Source organism: Scylla paramamosain, unplaced genomic scaffold (assembly GCF_035594125.1).
Source record: "Scylla paramamosain isolate STU-SP2022 unplaced genomic scaffold, ASM3559412v1 Contig168, whole genome shotgun sequence".
In the NCBI taxonomy this organism is placed as follows: domain Eukaryota; kingdom Metazoa; phylum Arthropoda; class Malacostraca; order Decapoda; family Portunidae; genus Scylla; species Scylla paramamosain.
In genome coordinates, this window is record NW_026973833.1 from 65,581 (window position 1) to 70,385 (window position 4,805).

Genomic DNA, 4,805 nt, shown 5'->3' on the forward strand with positions numbered 1-4,805 from the left:
GCGAGGCGAGTGCAATATCTACACCCTGTTTTACTAACGACTGTTTTTCGCGCCATTCCAGATCGGTGAGGTGAACACAAAAATCACCATTTGCAATATTCATTTCATTTTGCAAGCAAGTTCATATCCGTTCATTTTTTTTTTTTTTTCTGTTTGATGTTTTCCTCGATTTTTCATTTTGATGCCAAAATTAAATACCTAATTAGTCTTTTTGGAAAAAAAAACACAATTCTTCACATGACGCCTGGTGAGGAGAGCGAGCACCTACCGGCGCTGCTCACCACAGTGTCAGTGTGTCCGCGTGGCAAAGGAGATCTTATCTGACAAGGCTCTGCTCGCGGGAATGAGAAAGCCAGCGGGAGGCGGCCGTTTGGTGACTCGTGCAGCGGGAAAATGGATCAGAGTGGGGCAGGCCAGGCTGGGCGAGGGGGACTTCCTATTCTAAAGGGAAGAGTTCAGTATGATGTCTTGTTTATCGCCATGAATATGAAAAGGTTTCTCCCAAAGTATTTCATCACTAAAAATATAACTCCTTTACATAATATTTGGCTACTTTAATGAAGCGAGTCCTTTCATTAGGTTATTTGCTCTTCTACATTGCAGGGTTAAATACTTGAAAGAATTTGCTTTTAATCAAAAGTAGCACCAGAAACAATGGACCGGCCTGAAGGGAATGAGTTTTTATTCAAAGCGATTTTCCCTAAAACTCAGTAAGCGTCACATAATTTCGTCGCCGTAATCTAGATGAACGTGTGGCGAGAACGCTCGGCTCAATTTAGTAGACAGCAACTAACGAGGCTTGACTCCTGCACCACGGCCCATGTTAGTGGCGGCGGCCGCGGTGGTGGTGATGGTGATGGCTGCGGTAGTGGTGGCTGTGGTAGTGTTGGTGGTGGTGGCGGCAGTGTTGGTGGTGGTGGTGGTGGAGCCGTGTGATGATGGTGGCAGCGGCATGGTTATGGCGCCGCGTGCATTATCGTCACGGCGGCCGCGGCACCGAGCACTGACCAGGCTGCTGTGCCTGTGTTGCTTCAAGCTGTGTTGCTGCCTAGCAGGAAAACGTGCATATGCCCCTAAAAGGTAAATATAGGTAAATGAATATATAAAGAAATATATAGATAGAGAGAATAAATAATTAGTAAAATACAAACTAGTGTAATCAGGAATTTACTTGCTTAGTTACTTTTATTTTTCGTTTTTATCTTACCTTGATTATTTATCTATTCATTTTTCTATCTTCTTTTATCTATATTCATTTTTATTTTCATTCTATTTAATTTAATTTATTTATTTATTCATTTATTCTATATTTGTTTATTTACATCCATTTTCATTTTTATTTGATTTCATTTCAACATTTTATTTTTACTTTATTTTATTTGAACATCAACTCTCAGCCTCCCTTCCTCCTCCATTTATCTGGTAAGCCATCTCGTCACTTACGATCCCAGCACCGTCACCAAGCAGAGGACGTACAACCGGAACCAAGGAAGAACATCACAAGCCCTATTATCATTTATGCACCATTATGTAGTGCAAACTAACCTGATGTACTGATGCTGAACACTACAGCAACAACTCATGAATATCACACACAATATCTCCGTAAGTTTTCCCTACAGGTATCAGAAACGCTTCCACTTCTCCACATTTTCTCACCTGGGTTTGTTAATATTGCAGCTGGGGTGGAACATAAAGCAGACCGCGGCCTTCACCAGGAAATTTTGCATCTGGCACAGGAGAATTCCTTAGAGTTACGCCTCTTCGATTTGCTTGCTGAAATTCCCTTGGGTCCTATCATGAAAAAGATATTGCATCTGCATCCGAAGAGTGTTACCTTGCATTATGTACTACAAGGAAGAAGAAAAAAGAATGGCGAAAAGGGAAGTAATGGAGGAGTTGGAGGAGGAGGAGGAGGGGCGAGTTATACAACATATAGTATTATAATTAACGGAAAAATCATTGCAATGGAAGGGAATGTCTACACGGCTTAGTTTTGTGGTACAGTGTGACCTTTATAGGAGGCTAATAATTACTTAATGAAAAGAAAAGAAAGGAAAGCCGCCTACCACCTTCTGTGTATATGTCCTCACGACAGCAAATATACGGGCACAAAAATAAATGAATAAATATATAAATAAATAAACAAACAAACAAACAAAAAACTCATGAATTAAAAAAAAAAAAAGATTTCGGCGGCAGTAAATTCTGTTCATTTAGATTTCACTTATTTTCCAAATTCTATCCTTGACGTTCAAATTCTATAAGCATAAGTGTTTTAAGCTTTTAAATATAACAACACAAAAGAATAAGTCTTCAGTCTAGCACAAAGCACAGTGAAGACTCCATCATTCTTTTATCTGCACGCCATGAAACACGACAACAGTAACCAAAACAGATCATTATCATCCCCTCTTGTGGTGAACGTCTGAAGAGAAGTGGAAGCTAATGCACTGCCCCTCGCCTCATTCTTTCCTCACTACATATTTTCCTTCTTTTGAGCAACATTCTCTACAAAAGTTTGTGAAGAAAAGAAAAACAAAGAACATATATCTCCACAACACACACACACACACACACACACACACACACACACACACACACACACACACACACACACACACACACACACACACACACACACACACACACACACACACACACACACACACACACACACACATACAGACACATACACACACACAAACACACACAGTTAATCAAACTTCAATGGTTCTTCATATCGAATAAGTTGGAGAGACAAGATATGAATTCCTCCTCCTCCTCCTCCTTATCTTCTTTCTCCATCTTTATCCCATTTTCCCTTTCTTCCTTTCTTTCCTTTTCCTTCTCATCCTCCATCGCCTCCTCCTCCTCGTCCTCCTCTTCCATCTCTCTTTTATATTCGTTTTACTCATCGTTCTCGTACTTCAACTCGTCCTCCATCTCCTCTTCCCGCTAGTTTTAGGAACATGGGAAAAATGGACTTAAGGTATAATACTTCAAGGGTGAGGAACTGGGGCACTGCTATTCTCTCTCTCTCTCTCTCTCTCTCTCTCTCTCTCTCTCTCTCTCTCTCTCTCTCTCTGAAATTAGAAGAGACAAGACCTTTTTCTGCCTTTTTCACCTCCGGTATTGGACATTCACCCGTTGCTCCTCATAACATTTTCCTCTGCTCTTGTTTACCAGCCATATGAACACACTTAATGTATTGACGATCTGTTAGTGTGCTCTGTATTCGGGGGTCTGGTAGACTATATTAGCAATACAGAAATGGGTGCAGTGTCATGCTAAATTTTTCCTGTCCTTAATTGCCACAGACAGGCTGAGCAAGTAAAGATAAATATTGGTGATGTTGGTGATAACAGTTATAGTAGTAGTAGTATTAGTAGTAGTAGTAGCAGTAGTAGTAGTACAAGAAAAAAGAGACATGATCTACCATCTCGTTTACCTGCAACATTCATTAACTACGCACACAACGAATCCCCCAATCAATAAAGTACCAAAGTGCCGCAGTCATTAACTCTCCAGGTATTTACTTAATGAATGAACACCACTACCATTCACCACGTCACTTCTTATTCAAGGTGTGCTATTGGATACACTCTGTAAGGATTTCGCCTCGTCAACTCCTCTAACTGACGGTCTCCATCCCCCCCTCCCCTATTCTCTCTCTCTCTCTCTCTCTCTCTCTCTCTCTCTCTCTCTCTCTCTCTCTCTCTCTCTCTCTCTCTCTCTCTCTCTCTTCCTCGCAACTCTATCTTCTACCGTTGCTTTCACGCTAACTGCTCTTCTGATTTTGCTAAATGTTTTCCTGCCCCGCTCCCGTTGCCTCGCTGCACACAACTTTCTACTTTCTATCATTCCTATTCTGTCCACCTTTCTAAGGTGCAAGAGTTAACCCATATTCTCAATGTTTCATTCCTTTTACCGGTAAACTCAGTAAGTCCCTCCCTACTTCTGTATGACCTGTATTCTTTCGAGAGGGAGGTCTCAAGACACTTCTTTAAGTTTCTGAACCTGCTTTCGGGCCATTCTTGTCAAGGACTGCCACTTTCATTAGGGCTTTTCCTTTTTTTCATCTTTGCTAGAAAACCTCTAACATAGAAATAAATCCTGTGCAGTAAGGAGAATATGGAAGTATGTTCCTGTGGCTGTTGGTGATTGTTATGGTGGTTGTTAGTTGTGGTGGCGCTGGCGGTGAATGTGGTGGTGGTGGCGGTGGTAATGGTAATTTATGGTGGTGATCGTGGTTTCTGTGTTTATAATGAGTGGTTTTGGTGGTGTGGTGATAGATGTGGCAGAAATTATTGTGGTAGTCAGTGGTTGGTGTTAAATTATTTTCCTTTGAGCCAAAAACCATTTCAGTAAACATTCGATAACAAAATAGAAACAAATCACACACACACACACACACACACACACACACACACACACACAGTACAAGGACACCCATCTTTCCATCCCATCTATCTTCGAATCATCACTTGCTCTGTATTTCACCACAACAGAGGAACGGTCACCAGGAATCCCACTTACGACCTGCACACACACTCAGCCTCTCATTGCCAAACTGATCGCGCTAATGGACGAGTCAACAGTAAGTCTCTATTTCCACACTTGACGCGGCAGTTCCCCTTTCGCCTCCTCCCCCTACTGCTGCTGCTGCTGCTGCTGCGGGAAGAGGAGTGAAGTTCATAGAAGTGTGGAAACTCTCAAGGTTCTCATTATAGTTTTTGTCTCCCTAAACTTTGCTGTGACCGGAGGATTTTGGAATTATCGCTCAGTCTTTTGGTTTCATTTCG